Source organism: Manis javanica, chromosome 10 (assembly GCF_040802235.1).
Source record: "Manis javanica isolate MJ-LG chromosome 10, MJ_LKY, whole genome shotgun sequence".
NCBI classification, from domain to species: domain Eukaryota; kingdom Metazoa; phylum Chordata; class Mammalia; order Pholidota; family Manidae; genus Manis; species Manis javanica.
The window spans coordinates 116,270,626-116,286,971 of record NC_133165.1 but is presented as its reverse complement, the minus strand read 5'-3'; the positions used below and the strand labels follow the sequence as shown (position 1 = coordinate 116,286,971).

The 16,346-nt window shown below is 54.2% G+C and overlaps 1 long non-coding RNA gene across 1 annotated transcript; it reads left to right on the top strand.

Moving 5' to 3' along the window:
- The first annotated feature begins 4,717 nt into the window (after positions 1 to 4,717).
- Positions 4,718 to 8,074, top strand: LOC118970311 (uncharacterized). The gene is made up of 3 exons (XR_005058218.2): positions 4,718 to 4,820; positions 6,872 to 6,995; positions 7,764 to 8,074. It is a non-coding gene; the product is annotated as an uncharacterized lncRNA (long non-coding RNA).
- Positions 8,075 to 16,346: the final 8,272 nt, after the last annotated feature.

Here is a 16,346-nt window from a genome sequence, read left to right as displayed (position 1 = left end):
TGGAGGTGGCCCTGACGGGTGTGGGTCAAGGGCTCCCAGCAGGAGGCTGTACCTCTCTGTGACTCAGTTTCCTGTCTGCAGAATGGGGGACCAAATGATTTCAGAGTAGGGAGCTATGGTAACAATCCTTGTTTTAACCAGAGCTGGTCTGGCGTTTCCACATGGCACCCACCACCTCCTGCCTCCAGTACTGTGACTGTGTCCATTGTTTTCCTGCCTCCCCCACTGTCACCCCAGATCATTCATTCCTCCTCCCTCCCCCGCCCCCACCGCAGTCTCAGCCAGGCTATGTGTGTCATCGTCAGAGCCCTGCTGTTCACAAATGATAGAAATCCACTTCCAATTAACCCAAAAGGGAATCTATTGGCTTATGAAAGTGGCCAGCACACTTCCAGCCTTCAGGACCGAGGGAGTAAATCTGTACTGTGACCACCCAGGCTGTGGTGTGTGTTACGCCAGCCCTAGCAGGCTAACAAGGACACGGGCTCTGAGCAGGCACCTGGCCCTCAGGGTCACACTGCCGCTGGGCAGCAAGGCTGCCACTGGTCCCCCCCCCCCGCCTGGAGCTGGTTGGATGTGGGGGAACTGCAGACAAGTGGGCCGAGTGGGCAGTGCCAACTTCTGTGCTCGGTGGACGGCTCTGAGTAGGTGGCCCGGAGCCTGCTCACAGCACAGGGCCAGCGGGGCCTCAGAACCCACCTCCTGAAGAGCATCGAAGGGCTGGGTGACCGGACACAAGCGGAACCCCAAGTGACAAACAAGAGCAGAGAATGTCGGTGGCCCGACAGAGGCATGCAGGTGAAGGACTGGGTAGCAGAGGGTCAGGCTGACCAGAGTCCACATTCCAGCTCCTCCCTCACCCTCTGTGAGCTTGCCTGGCGCCCAGCAGGTGCCCCCAGGGACATTGAATTGATCTTGGGACTTGGTGTCTAAGCCATGATGCCACTGCACACGACCCCGTGTGGCACAGGACACTGACACAGGGCTCAGGAGCCTGCCTAGGCAACCAAGGGCAGAAAGAACAGGGCTCCGCACCCAGGGGCCTGCCACCTCCAGATTCCAGGCCCTCTCCCGGCGTCACCTGCCCTGGGACCTGCAGGGCCTGGAGCCGAGCGGCCCTGGGAAGTGGTGGTGATTTCCCCTTTCATCTCTGTGAGGGGGTGGGCAGAGCCAGCACTGGGGGAGAAGGGGTCCAGCTGTGGAGTGGCTGGAAGGACGGGGGCCGCAGGGGCAGCGAGGTTTGGGAGGGCAGGGCCTAGGGCCAAGCAAGCCCCACTTGTTCCATTTAGCTGGGAAGAGAAAGGAGGACAACCCGCTGGGTTCAGGCTCGTCCCAGGAGTGCTGGGGAGCCATGGAAGGATTTCAAGCAGGGGATGACAGGATCCCATCACCAGGCTGTGGCAGAGCCAGGCAAGGGTCCAGAAGGGGGCGGCTGGGCAGTGGTGCTCAGGATATGTAGGGACAGGCAGGCCAGGAGGTCCCCAAGTTCCCTAGCAAGTGACCGTCTGTGACGGGCACCCACACCCATCCAGGGGGCAGCAGCCACCCCAGGAGCCAGCACACCGAACTTGGGATCCAGCATTTGAGAAGCCAGGGTAAGATGCACAGACGGGGGCAGGGCCTGGGCCTCCCCACGGACACAGCAGAACAGTGCGCCTGAGCCCTCCTGCTGGAACTGCGCTGGGCCCCCAAGGCCGGACGAGGGGGACCCATTCCGGGGCTGGAAGCCAAGCCCTACGCTTCCCTTGGTCAGGGGCCGCACCTTTGTCTGCCCTTTGCCAGACGACTCCATCTGCACCTAGCAGAACCCACCTCCCCAGCCCTGGAGTTAAAGCCCACAGGAGGCCTCCACCATCTAGCAGACACCCAGCCTACCCTGGGCTAGGGAGGTGGGGGGGGGCATCCCTGTGCCCATTTCACAGAAGGGGAAACTAAGCCATAAGGAGTAAGGATTTAGACCAGCAGCAGACGATTATGGGCCCCCAGCCCCCAGAGCCCCATCCCTTCACCAGCCTGGAAAGGTGGGGCAGTGACAAAGCTACACGGCCACTTGGCAGAAAGACCCCCAGGGCTTTGAAGAGCCTAAGGAGATGCACACACAGACGGGCATGAGGGGGTGCCTGCGTGAGTGCAGGTGCTCATGATTCACAGTGGGCTCCAGGGACAGTGACGGACCTGGGTCAGAGACAGTTGCTGAGCAAGGTCCCAGTGGGCAGAGTAATGCCAATGAAGCCAGAGGCAGGCACAGGAGTGGAGGGGTGGCCACTTGAAAGGGCGAAGACTTAGGAGCAAACTTAGTGCCCACCAAAGGGGTCATGACCTCAGGAGTCGAGGAGACCCCTCCCTAGGCCTTCTGCCCCACTGGCCAGGTAAAGACAGGCTCAGACAGCCCTGGACCCGGGTCCCCCTTCATCGGTTGCGCTCCCACATCCTAGACCATCTGGGCTCCCCTGCCCTCTGGGGCCCCAGCGCACCCTCCCGTGTGCCTCCATCCTGTGTCTTCTCCCACCCCCAGCAGCACTCTCCAGGGGTCTGGCTGACCCCCAGGCCCTTCGCACCCCTGTGTCCCCAGGCTGGCAGCCACCTCACCTCACCTCTGACCCCAGCAGGCAGACCTGCGTGGCCTTGGCCACATCCAGCCAACCCTCCTTCAGCCGCCTCAGCCTCTCAAACCAGAATCCCTACTGCCTACCGGGCCATCACCAGGCACACGGCCTCCCTGCCGTCCTGGGATGCACCTGCTGACCCCACTGCCCGCCTGCTCTCCCCTCAGAACCTCACAGCCCCACCCCTCAGCCTCTTCCAGGCTTTGCTCCAATGCTGCTCTGAGGTCCACCCTGGCCACCCTCTCTGCCTTTATTTTAGTTCTAACACGAAGCACTTTGTAATACACCATGGTGGGCAGAACAGTCACTGCCCAAGATGCCCGGACCTCAATCACCAGAACCCATGGACACGTTACCTTCCCTGCAAAGGGTGCTTTACAGATGGGCATAGGTTAAAGATTTGGAGGTGGAGAGATTGTCCTAGATTATGCAGGTGGGTCCAATGTCATGAGAAAAATCTGCATGGGATCACAAGAAGGGTGCAGGAGAGTTGAGGCTGTGGTGATGGAACCGGAGATGAGAGAGGGACTGGGGCAAGCCATGCCACTGCAGCAGAGACACAGGAGCGGCCATGGTCGCGAGCCATGGGATGCAGGCAGCCCGGACCACGGAGAGGACGGGACATGGATCCTCCCGTAGAGCCTCCAGAGGGAACCAGCCCTGTCGGCACGATGACCTTAGGGCTCTGAGCTCCAGAACTGCACAAATAATCACAGTTCCTTCAAGATTTATGGTAGCAGCAATAGGGAACTCACACAACCTGCAAGGCGCCCTGATTTATTCTGTACATTTCCCAACTCCGCCATCAGACTGTCAGCTCCAGGGGCGGGGGCTCTGTGGTTTCCCCCCCGGCTGGCTCTTCAGCACCTAGTGTGGTGCCTGATCCCCGGGTGCCCACCGATTTGTCAAATGACAGTCGGCAACCTTGGGGCCTTTGCGCAAGCTGCTGTCTCCCCCTGAACTCCCCCATCAGCCTTCACTGGCTCCAGGCTCCTTCCTGACTGTCCAGCCTGGGTGCTCTGCTGGGTGCTCCATCCCAGCACCAAAACCAGCAGGTGGCCTTCGCCTCTGAGCCTGTCTCTGCCACCGACCTGCGCTCTGCCTGAGAGCAGGGGGTGCATCTGACACTCCCCAGCTTCCCAGGCCACAGCAGAGGCGAGGTGCGCTGTCCCTCTTGGCAAGCCTGGGGACAGTGGTCCTTCCCTGACCACCTCACCCCTGGGGCATGCCCACAGATGTGCTCCTTTCAGAGCACCCATGCTCAAGTGCAGCCCTCTTCCAGGAAGCCTTCCCTGACTGCTCCTTTTCTCTCAGCTTCCCCAGGGCCACTCTGTTCATCCTGGACACTTTCAGAGGAGCCAGCCTGCCTTGAGCTCCCTGGCAGCTGGATCCCACTCCCATGGGGACTTCCTTGCTCGCCCTGGCTCCTCTTTGTCCTCCTCCCGCTAACTGCCTCGGGTACCCTACCCGTTGGACTCAAAGCGGCTGCCCCGCCTTGGATTCTGAACGCTGGCCACAGCCCTCAGATATCTCTCTCAGGAACCCAGTCTCCCCACCCAGCCTCTGGTTCAGGCAGTTCTGACCTTTAGCCCTGCCCCTGGGAAGCTGTGGGGGCCCTGCAGGGAACCTAGGGACCACCCTGCCCTGCTGTTGGCCTCCGGAGGGTCAAGGCCAGGCCGGTGCCGGGTGGCTGTGTGTCCGCCACCTAACCCTCCAAGCCTTGGTCTCCTTGTCCGTAAAGTGAAGGCTGAGATGTTCGTCTTCCCAGGAAAGAGGTAAGTGGCGACCCGCAGGGGCTGGGAGGCCTCTGGGAGAACGCAAGGTTCCCCCTGCCCAGGGGCCGGAAGGGCTGATAGGTCCGTGCACTCCACGCAAATCGGTTCATGTTTGACCTTCAGTCCCTGGGAATGCCTTGCATGTAGAGGGCCCTCAGGAAATGTGGGACCAGTGAGTGGCCGGCCGAGGGGCACCCAGAAACATAATTCATGGATTTTCTCGACTTTAAAGTGCCATCGGGTAAGACGCACCATCAACTTAACTCTGTGCAACTTCTCAGGAGCAAATGAAGCCCCACCCCCACCCCCACCCCGCGCACCTTGCTCCCCCGCGGCAGCAGACGCACTCCTCTGTTGAAAGCTGCATCAGCATCTCAGAAATGTTCAGATCAGGACAAATGGGCATCTCTGAGTGGAGGAGGCATGGAGACAAATGCAGGTATGAAAGGCTTTTCTCTGCTGTGGCCCTGGGGAGATCGTGTTCCCTGCAGATAGAATCGTGTTCCCGGCTCCTGGGCAGGGCTTAGCCAAGCCCCAGGGAGGGCAGCAGAGCTCAGCCCCGAAGCCTGCAGGCCTGACCTGGGGCCTGCCCCACGGACTTCTGGCTTCTCAGCCTAATGGAGTTCGCCACCTGGTGGCCATAGGCGGCACTGCAAGGGCCAGCCTCTGCTCCTGCCCCGTGGGCGCCGAACAGTCTGCCGTTCCAGTTCCGGACCACTTAGCGCCACCTGGGCAGGGCTCCCTCCTTAGCATCCCCAGCCTTCTGTTCCCTTGTGGGAGGAGACTGGGTCTGCTAGCCCGGATCTAGGCTCTAAGTCTTACCTGCTGTGTTACCCTGACAAGGCCCTCCACCTCTCTGTGCCGCGGTTTCTCTGCTCTGCAGGGTGGTGGTCAGGCCATATTCCTTCTCACCCCTCACTCACTTCACAGCCATGCAGAGGCCAGCATCCGTCAGGTCTGACCCTTGCTGACCCTCCTGTAGGGCAGGAAGTCCCAAGCCTGAGCCGCCAGCCTAAGTGGTCAGTGGGACTGGGTGTGCAGAAGGGGAGCACCTGCACCCACCTAGGGGCCTGGGGCTTCTCCGAGGAGTGGCTTTTGAGCTGAGAGAGGGCAGGGGGGTTGTGGAGAGGCGACAGCCCTCTCTGTCCTTGGGCCTGTGGGGCTGCGTGGGCACGGTGAGAGTGGGGTTATGGGGGGCTAGTTTAATGGACATAGCCTGGGAAGGGACAGAGGGGTTGTAATGGAGCAGGCTGGAGGCGGCTCACAGTCTGCACTACCCCAAGTTATTTCAAGAAAAGAGAGTAAGGCAGAGACTTACGGTGTTATAGACCAGCTCTGTTCAGTACAACTTTCAGCGCTTGGAATATGGCTAGTGTGGATGAGAAACTGAGTTTGCAATTGTATTTCATTCCAATTAATTCAAATATGCCATTGAACAGCACGGCTGAAGGGCAAGAAAGTATGTCAGAAGGATGTGCCCGAGAACAGGCGCAGCTGGAGAGTGGCATCTCAGAGTTAGGCAGAAAACTAAGGGAATGATAGAAATCATGAAAGAACAGCATAATTCAGAACTATAAAAACCCAGAGAATCGGTAATTCTAGGAAAATAAAATTTGGGAGTTGACAAGCTAGGCGAATGACTGGAAATAAGGAATCACCCCAGGTATGAAGACGAAGCTGGTAGGGACCCCGAAGCAGTGAACACAGTGGGTATGCCCTGAGATAAACAGAAGGTAGAAAGGAAATTCTTTAAATCAGAAAGAATTGAGAAAGATGCAAGAAGGATTCAAGAGAGAATGAGAGACGTGGCAGACAGGCAAAAAGATCTGGCATGCAGCTGACACAGGGCTCCTTGGAGAAGAAAACTGGGTGAAGGGACCAGGGATGTTGGAACTATAATTCAAGGGAGCAGTCCTGAAATTTAAAATGAACAACCCTGGAGTGACATACTGTTTACCCCCTACTAGGAAAATTGCCCTGGAGTGAATAACTCTGGCACATAGTTGAGTGAAATTATTGAATTTTAAAGAAAAAGAAAAGAAAATCCTTTGTACACTGAGGTAAAAAAAAAAAAATCCGTGTCACTTACAAGGAAAAAAATGCCAGATCACCAGTGGAGTGTTGACAGCCACGCTCTTTACCAGCAGAGGCACACCCAGGGAAAGAAAATGTGAGCCCAAAATGTCATATCCAGTCAAAACAACCGCCAGTGTTAGGAAGTGCCGAGAAACCGTTCTTATCCGGAATCACTGCTTCCGTGAGCCTTTACTGAAGGAACCTACTAGAGAATGAACTTCAGAAAAGGGAGAGGAAGGGAGAGCAGGACCGATGACAAGCAGCAAATACATTTTATCCTTAGAATTAAACTTAACTGAGATGATGGATGTAGGAATGCTGGGAAAGAAAGGGGAGAGTATAGAAAAAGTAGGATCCGCATGCCATTTACCTTATGCGGGGGGAACTGGACATTAAAATATGATTTCAAACCAGATGCTGGGGACAAGGAGAAGGGAAGGAGTAGAAGGTACCGGCTAATTTCATTATTGCGTCTGCTGGGGAACCTACCGACACCTGAGGAAGAAGGAAGACCTTGGACCAAGGGTATCATATAAAGGTATTGATATAAAGATACTGATATATGCAAAGAAACAATAAAAAGAGAAAGTCAATAAAACAAGCTACCTAGAGAAAGACAATCCTTTATCTTTACAAATTGAGGGATACAAATATTTTTCATATTCTTAAGAATTAAAGGATAATGCGTAGCTTTTTAAAGCAGTTACTTTTAAGAGAAGTAACAGGGTAGAAAGCATTTCTTGGCAAATACCTGTTTGGCAGATTAATTAGTGAAAGAAAGGTAATTTTGTAAATATCCTAAACACAAAAAATGAAATAGAGAACCTAATTCCGTAGTTAGATGGTGACGTAACTATGCAGAGAAGAGATATTCCGAATAACGTTAAAACACAGTCATTGGTCTGCACATCTCTGATGATATGTAACTTAAGGACAAATGAAGTGCAAAATATTTAACTCTTTTCAGTAATCATGATGTTGCTACGTTGGTATTGTTTTCCTGAGATTGTGGTGTATGCTGATGGAATAAAGCACATGAGGAATTATTTTCTCAATGTGCCATTGAGGACAGGGATTTTTGTTATGGGAAGAAGGAGATACAGGTCGATGAGTTTGAGTAAAAATGCTATATAGTCTTGAATCTAAGTAGGAGGTGTCAGTGCAGACTGATGGTGTATTTTTTAAAATACCAATGTTTGCCTGCTTTGCTCAATGAAAATGCCTTAGAAACAAGGCCAACCCTTGTTATATAAATAGCAATGAGCACCCTTAGTAGGAGACTGTGGTTTCTAATTTCTCCTAAAAGGAACCAGAGCTTCTAGGAGAAAGGACTGATTCCAGGTCTGGGACAGAGAATGTACAAGATGATCCTAGAACATCTTGTCACACCAAAAAAGCAAGAAGCTATTGAAGACCTCTGAGGCTGTCAGAATGACCCCCATGCCCCGGAACAGTGTCCCACTGAGCAGGGATAAGACAGCTGGAACACCGATGGGGATTATAACTGCAGAGATTGAACCACATCAAATATGCTTAAATCCATGAATTCATAATGATGCCAGAAGTTCACATTTACAGGATACTAGGGAATCAACTCATTATTTTGAAACTTGTAAATAAAGAAAGGAAATAAAGCATTTTTCCTCCCTTCCCTATGTGATCTGTATCTTGGGGTAACCAAATAGTCAATAACAGGGAAGATTCTTTTTATAGAATTTTAGCCAATGGGTGAAGAAGCCACTCTTGAATTTGCATAGCCCCTCCTGCCCCCTCCTAGTGGATGAACGGGTCCAGGGCGGCGGTTGTGTCAGGTGCCCTGACTCACAGAGAGAACCAGCCTGACATTACGGTAACTCCTAACGGGAAACTCACCATCTCCCACCATGTTGTCTTGGCAAAAAATATTGAACTTGAATCTGATCAGGCCTCTGAATCTGCCCAGTATGGTGGCCAGTATCCCCACGTAGCTATTGACATTTAAATTAAAATTAATTAAAATTAAATTAAATGAGGAATTCAGTTTCTCATTAAACTAGCCAAATTCCAAGCACTCAGTAGCCTGATATGGCCGTTGCCCACAGGATTGGCCAACACAAATCAAAACATTCCATCGCTGCAGAAGTTCGGCTGGACAGATCTGCTTAGACCAAGCTATGCACTTACAGCCAACTGGGGATAGGGGAACGGGTGGAATGGCACCATGGGCCTGCAGTGAGCAACCCCAGACTGGGGGAGGCTGCCCCAGACATGTGACCCAGTTTCTTAGACACAAAGACTAGACAAACAGGGAGATGGAAAGGAAACATAAATTAAAAGACCTAAGAGACAACGTTGGCAGGGAAATGAAAACACTGACTGTGTTTTACTGATATTAAGTGGTAACTGTTGAATTTTGGGTGCAAGTATGATGTTGTAGTTATGTTTTAAAAGAGGAGCCCTTGTCTTTTAGAACTATATGCTGAAATATTTACAGAGGAAATGATAAGATATCTAGGATTTGTTCCATAATGATCCAGGAATCAGCAGTGGTAGATCTTCAACAGAACAAGACCGGTCATTGTTGAAGTGTGGGTGTACATCAGGGTTCACTGTACTACCCTCTCTGCTTGTGTGTTTGTCATTTTCCATATGAAAAGGCTATTTAAAGGGACCCGGGGTTCCCACACGAAGGCCAGCAAGGATCTCTGTCTGACCACAGCCTACTGCAGCTCCAGGTTACCATGAGTGCTGGCCATGCAAGGAATGAGCCAGGGCCGAGGCCAGAATGAAGGTGGTGGACAGCCAGGCCTGTTGGGAGAGTGGCTTTTTAAAAAATACTTTTAAAATTTAAGAACAGTTTAGAAAGACAGAAAAATTACAAAGAAAGTTCAGAGAATCCCCATAAAGCCCACCCCCAGTCTCCCCAGTTAATATACTGATAATGTGGTGCATTTGTTACAAGGATGAACAGATACTGATACATTATTATTAACTAAAGTCCACACTTTATCCAGTTTTCCTTAGTTCTTGGCTAATGTCCTTTTGCGTCCTTCAAGTTACAGCCCTGGTGTCTCTGGGGATGTCTTCCTGCCCCTGTGTCCAGCAGCCCGCGTCCTCCAGGTTCAGGCCAGGCTGTTGCCAGTGTGGGGTCTTTTCTCAGTCTCACCCCCACTGCTTGGAGCCCCCCCCTCAATGTGAGTACCAGTCTCTTCCAGGGCTCCCCTCCCCAGATCTTTCTGAGCACCCCAGGGCTGAGGGGAAGGCTCATGTGTTATCTAAAGGTCTTTCAGAGGAACCTCATAATATGTCATCCAAATAAGGACACTTGGGTGTGAGGGGGTGCTATTAATAATTCACCAGGACAGCAGACATAAAGCAGGTCGATCCTGGGAAATCAGGACCTGAGGTCACCCTTGGCAGCTTCCCTCACTGGTAACTGCATGAGTGGGTTCTGGATCAAGGTCGACCTTCCTTTACATGTCTCATGGAAGGAAAATGCCAAGTGCCCTATGTAAGCCGTGCTTGGACCTGCTGTCCACCCTGGGACTGACCCCTGGCCACCTGGGGCCCCTGCCAGCCCTGATGTTGCCTCCCCTTCCTGCTGACCTCCCATGCTCCTCCTCTGTCCTGTGGTCACTTCTCCAGCCTGGGGCAGGGGCCGTGCAGGGGCACAGCAGCTTCCACCGGGTTCACACGTTGGAGTGAACCAAGACGGAGGGCAGCAGACCTGGGTGCACAGAGGACATAGGCACAGCAAACGGGCACTGGCAAACATGCACCAGGGCTGGCAAGGTGCCCCCCCCCGAGGGAAGACCATGGCACATCCTGCACTGTTCCCCACCTCCCACGAGCACCCACAATCCGCAGCCCCCGTGAGTTCGTGTGGAGGTGGAGGGTGTGGGGTGGCATGGCCTGGCCTGAGGGGCAGCAGGCACAAGGGCTCCAAAAGCTATGTCACCTTCTGTCATTCCAACCTCACAGGATCCCGGGGGGGCCTGGACCCTCCTACTGTGCAGAGGGGGAGCCAGGGCTCCTAGGGATGAAGGGTCAAGCCCAGGACACAGATGTCAGCATGACCCATGCCCTTGGAGGGCTCTTCCACTACCCCAAAGACTCCTAAAGGCCCACCATGGCCCTTCGATGCCTCCAGACCCCTCAGGTCCCTCAAAGCCCCCTAAGGTTCCAAAAATTTCCCAATGTTCTCCACGAACCCCAGGCCCCCCAAGATTCCCCAGGCCTCCAGAGGCCTCCCAAGGTCACCTCAAACTCCCCAAAGCCCGAAAGATTCCCTCAAGATCCTCCAAGAGTGCCCCAGGCTCCCCAAGTCCCCCGTGACCCCCAGGCCTGCCCTCGGCACCCTCAACCCTCTGGAGCCTCCCTCGGCTGCCTCCCTCCCACCCCGGGAGCCCAGCTGGGGTCTTCAGGGCGTAAATCTAATTGGCCAGCTCCTCGCTCCTGGCCACCAGCTATTGGTCCTGGGCCGACCTATGGAGAGCTGCCTCGGGGCATGTGACCACCCAGGCACAGTCACACGAAGTCAGGCAGGGCTGAGAGCAGGTTCTTGCCCAGGGCCTTGGTGGCGCGGGCCTCGGGGCAGGAGTCAGTGGGGTGTGGGGCGCCGAGGGCCAGGTCTGAGCCCCTCTCTGGACCTGGGGCGCCGCCCCACAGCCAGCCCTGCCCATCAGTGGAGGAGCCAGCTGCCCCCGGCCCACACGCCCTCTTCGGTGGCATCGTTCCGCTCGGTCACTGCCAAGGCGCAGCAGCCCCGTGCCCCCTGCACCTGCTCCCTGGGTCTGGGGGCCCAGGGCCCGGCCCAGCCGGCCTCTCTCCAGTGCCCCTCCTTGCACACAAAGGCTGAACCCATCGACCAACACACCCTGGAACACACCCACAGACCACAAACTCGTCTTCTCCTTTGCCCACAGGGTGCCCATGGGGCAAAACTGTCACTGCGAAGGGAGGAAGGGCTCAGACCAGCTCTGCCTCTGTGGGGAGAGAGCTTGCCTGCAGCCTCCAGAGAAGCCTGGTGACAGATGAGTGACCTTTGAGACCCAAGGCCCCACCCAGGGTTCCTGGTTTAGGCAGGAAGAGCCAGACAAGGAGGCAGGGAGGTTTGGCCACTGGCTATGAGGCCTCCCTGGTCCTCAGTGGTCCCACTGCACACCTGGATGGTGACCTGTAGTGGCCCTGGGGTTAAAAACACAGACTCTGGAGAGGGACCACATCGACCTGACTCCCAGCTCTGCTGCATACAATACAGGCTGTGTGACTCTAGACAAGTTACTGAGCCTCTCTGTGCCTGAGTTTCGTCACCTGTTAAGTAGGGATCAAATGGAACACACCACCAAAGGTCATTCATTATGAGGAGAAGGTGAATTTGTATTTATAAAGAATTTAAAACAGTGCCTGGCATGTGCTAAGTGCAGTATAACCGCAACCTTGAAATTTTATCCAACTATTGTTAACTCAGCAAACATTTGCCCATCGTGTTCTCACCAGGTCCTGCCTGGGTCTTGGGCTGGCAGAGATAAACCAAAGGAAAATACAACACACATACAAGTAACTGCTCCCCAGGATGGCCTGGGACTGGCAACCTGTGCAGGGACCTGGGTTCAAAGAGACACAAGAGGCAGGGTGGAGCACTGCTGCCTGGGGTGTCCGAGGATGACTCCTTGAAGGCAGGGGCGTTTAAGCCAGGCACAAAGATTTGGGCTGGCAGTGACAGGTTGATTGATTTGCAAAACTGCATATCACTGGGTGCTTGGTCCGCTGGGACCAAGGATCTGAAATCACTTCATTGCAAAGCTGCAGGTGGACTCTTAAGACCACTTGGTTTGGTGATGTGCACATCGCACTGCCTGGCATTGACCCCAAAAGGTGTTGGCAGACTGGCCAAGCTGGTGGCTAGGGAGGGACAGGCAGGGGCTAACGGCCACCTAACGCTGTACCTCTCACTTACTTTGGCTGAATTCTGAATCTGGTGGTCCTGACACCACCATGACCCATGAGGCAAGACTCCTGGGGTCCTGGCCTCTCCCATCCTGATACAATGCTTCTGAGGAGTCACCCCTTCAGGCCCCCAATGCTTGCCAAGGCCCAGCGCCATCAGAAGGTGCTGCTGAGAGCCAGCCAGGGAGCCCAGGGCCTGCCCGGGCAGAGACTGCATCCTGGAGCCAGTGAGCTGCGCTGACTCCCGGGAAGACGGCCAGCACCTGCACCAGCCTGCCCAGGCACACTCCCCTCCCCACCAACTAACTATGATGCAATGTCGAGGCATATCCCCCACCCTGGCCAGCTCACTGTATGGAGCCATCAAGGCCTAGCCTGGCCATCACCTCCTCCGTGCTGGGCGAGGGTCTCCATGGGGTCGCCAGCCTTGGGGCTTCCCTCTGAGACATGGATGGAGTGAGAGTCACATCTGACACTAAGATGAACTCAGACCAGCTCAAGCAGAAGGGGAAATGTATTAATGCATGTAACTGCCAAGTCCAGGTGTCCTTCAGGCATGGCTGGGTCCAGGACTCTTTTTGTGCTGTCTCCATGCCCTGGCGGCAGCCTACACCAACATTCTCCCGCATCAGCAACCCTGGCAGAACCAGAGATTTCCTCTGCCGACGGTTCTTACCAAAGCTTCATAACTGGGCCTCACTGGCAGCGGTGGACCTGGCTGGGGTCAAACATCCTGCCCTGATGCAAGAAGGGGTGGGGTTAGTTCTACCTGAACCTCATGGCCTGAGGAGAGAAGAGAAGGGGCGCAGTAAGCAGTCAAAGGGGAAATGGAGCTGGTCAGACAGCTGGCAACTGTCTGCTTCACTGAGGCTGGCTCCCCACCAGACTGCCTGCTGCCTGGGCAGGGCTAGTGTCTGAGGTACCTGTGCCCCAGCATTGCCCTGCACAAGGTGGGCAACAGAGCAAGGGCTCTAGCACCCTGACTTTGGATGGGTTCCTCAGGGCCTGGTCACGTGCTGTTCCGTCTGCGTGGAACAGCCAGGTAACTTCCTCCTCCAATTAGTTCTCAGCATCCTGCAGGTGTGGGATTCTAACTAGATGCACATTACACTTCCACTCTCGCCTCCTGACCTCCTGGCCTCCTGAATTCCCTTTCAATTTTCTGTCTTCTTATCTTTCTATGCTGCATCTCATGAAATTTCCTCCTATCTATATTCTAATTCACCGATCCTCTCTTCAGCCGTTTCACTCATGGAGTTTAAAGTTTCAACATTCGTATTTTCATTTGTCAAAGTGATACATTTTTTCAAATATGTCTGGACTTTCAAAATTGTTAGTGAACTCACCCTTTTTGATCATCTTATTCCATTTTTTATTGCTTCATCTATTTCAAACATTCAAATACCTGTAGTTTGGGGATATGTAAATCTGTCATTTTTACTGACTCTCACCTCATAATGACTCGTTTCCTGTGTTTCATCATGTTTTTAGCTGTGAGTTCATATTTAAGCTTAATTTACGGGAATCCTGCAGGCCTAAACTGGACGCTTTCATTTAGGAAGGGTTTTCGTTTGCTTCTGCCAGTCATGAGGGGGTGCTTGCAGTCAGGGACCATCATAATTTAATTTCTTGTTGGATTTCCTCATCTGAAGATGGAGGAACTATAACTCCAGCAGCCCATGGTTGCAGATGCTCAAGGGAAATTATTATTGTTACTAAATATTTTGTACCTGGAGCCCTGGAGCAGACACCCAGACTTCCCAGTAGGCTCCCTTGGCTGTCAGGCAGGTTTACTGGGACCACTCTCTCTTAAGGGGCTGCCCTGTCGGAGGCCCTCAGCTCTGTGCAGGAGTCTTGGGGTCCCTCCCTGCCACCGCCCACTGCACGGCAGCGCCTGGTCTGTCTCAGGAGCACCAGGGGAAAGGCTCACTGCTCTTACCCATCTAGCCAGCAGTTTCTTCTTTTGTTTCTTTTTTGGAAAAGGAGGTTCCTCGTGAGCTCGGTGGCACGATGCAGTCGTGCTGCAGACATTTATCCATAACTGGAGGTGGCGTCTCTGGACACCTGGTCTCCACACTGCCGGAAGTCAAGTTAGCTCACGGCTCATTCCAGGTGTTGTATCCTCCGCTGCTGGCGAGGCTTCTGAGGGGGTATTTAGAGACAGCAGGTGCGCATTTTGTGGCTGACCCGTGGAAGGGGGCCTGCCCCGGCCTGCGTCCTCCTCAGCTGTGTGCTGAGAGGGCCTGCTTCCAGGCTTCAGAGGCCTGGGGCAGCACCACCTTCCTGGTGACCTCGAGGACACTTTGGAAGACAGCCTCAGGGATGCACAGGACAGGGTGGTGGGTGGGCCTGTGCGCATGTGTTGAGGGCCTGAGGAGATGCTGTGGGTGGGAATGGTGGGAAGAATTGTGCAAGTTGGCTAACTGCATCAGACTCCACCGAGAGGACTGCGAGGCTGCCCCTCTGAGCACAACCGACTCGAGCTCCTGTGCAGAGAGCCTTGTCCATACCGGGGGCCCCCAGCCCTGCTCACATCCTCCTCTGTCCCACTCCATGCACTTCCACTTGTTCCCAGCCTGACCTTGCCTGGAGCCATGTCGCTAGGGGGAGATGCCTCTCCCTGAAGTCAGGCCCCACCTCATCTGCCCCACGAACATTTACTGACCCTTCTCCCTGTACCAGGCCCCCTGCTCAGGGCCACACAACGGGAAGAACTGCTCTTGGCCCTCAGGCATTGTCCTCGGGGGACAGACAGCGGCACAGGACAGTGACAGCTGTAATGGACAAATGCAGGAGGTGGTGGGAACTCAGGAGAGGGGGAACCCCAGCCTGCCCAGAGGCTGGGGAAGGTGTCCGGGACCCCAGAGAAGGCAGCTTTCGACTGTGACTAGAACGTGAGCACTCTATGGCTGGAAAGGGACAGAAGCGTTATTCTGAAGACACTGCTCCCTGGTGTCCGGGAGGGGAGGCAGCCCTGCTGGGCTGGGTTCACAAGGACCACCTGTTTGTGCAGGGCAGGAGGTAAGTGGTGTGGGATAGCTATCTACCGCTGCGTAGCAAACCATCCCGACCTGGGGCCTTAAAACAGAGCGTCACAACTATTTCTTGTGCTTCTGTGACTTTGCTGGGCTCAGCTGGGCTCAGATGGGCAGCTGGTTCTGCCTGAGGACCTCCCGGGCGATTGCATGCAGATGGTGGCTGGGAATGGACTGTCCAAAACGGCTTCTCACCCGCTTCTCTGGAGCCTGATGTCCTCTAGGGGGCTCCTGCCTCCGTGGTGCCTCATCCTCCAGGGTCTCTCTGTGTGGCCTATCTCCCATCAGAATGGTCAGACTTCTTAGGTCAGCAGGCTCCTAAGAATGCTAGGGCAAAGCCCCTGGCCCTTCCCACTGGGTCTTCTTAAGCCCGGCCCCGGCGGGCGTCACCTCTTCTGTGTTCCGTTAGCTCACGTGAGCACCCGTGCAGAGGGGACTGAGCCAGCCTGGGAATTCCCAAAGTGTGGGTCAGTGGCTCCCTGCAGGCCATCTTTGGAGACTGGCTGCCACGTGGTGGATCTTGCATTCAACTCAGGTCCAGGTATTAGATTCCCAAGCCTTGTTCTTCTTTTTTCTCACTATTAATATTTTTTTTTCATGTTAAGGTATACACAGTAAAGTGCACAAATCTTAGTGTATAGCTTCATGCGTTTTTTCATGTGTACACATTCATGTAACCATCACCCAGATCAAGATACCAAACATTCTTTTATCCCATTTCACTTATTTCACCCATCCCCCACCTCCTTCCCTAAGGCAACCACCTGTCTGTTTTCTGGGTCTCTTTCTGTTTTGTTTGTTTGTTTATTTGGTTTGTGTTTTAGATTCCACATATTAGTGAAATTGTATGGTATTTGTCTTTCTCTGTCTGACCTGTTTCACTTGGCATAAAACCCTTTAGGTCCATCCACATTACTGCAAATGGC